The following is a 328-nucleotide window of genomic DNA, read 5'->3' as shown; positions in this document are numbered from 1 at the left end:
ATAATATAACTTTATTTCATCCTCTCTTTTTTTATTTCTTAGTTAAAGATGGACTTAATGTGTTACTTCACTACATGAGAAATGTCGCTGACGTTTAGGAAAATGAAGATATCGTGATATGAGGAATATTTCAAGTCGCGTTTAATCGAATGATTTTCGAATGCCTGTGATCTCCGATAATCTTTATGTATACTTTCGTACTATATAAATAATTTCACGTCCGCTATTGTCGATCAATGTGATAATTTTTTTCTTTTTTTTAGACGTTCTCTATAGCGATATCTTAGTGACTTATTGTTAGTGTAACATGCTTTTGGCGTAATATATA

Source organism: Atta colombica, unplaced genomic scaffold (genome assembly GCF_001594045.1).
Source record: "Atta colombica isolate Treedump-2 unplaced genomic scaffold, Acol1.0 scaffold187, whole genome shotgun sequence".
In the NCBI taxonomy this organism is placed as follows: domain Eukaryota; kingdom Metazoa; phylum Arthropoda; class Insecta; order Hymenoptera; family Formicidae; genus Atta; species Atta colombica.
This window is presented reverse-complemented; position numbering follows the sequence as displayed.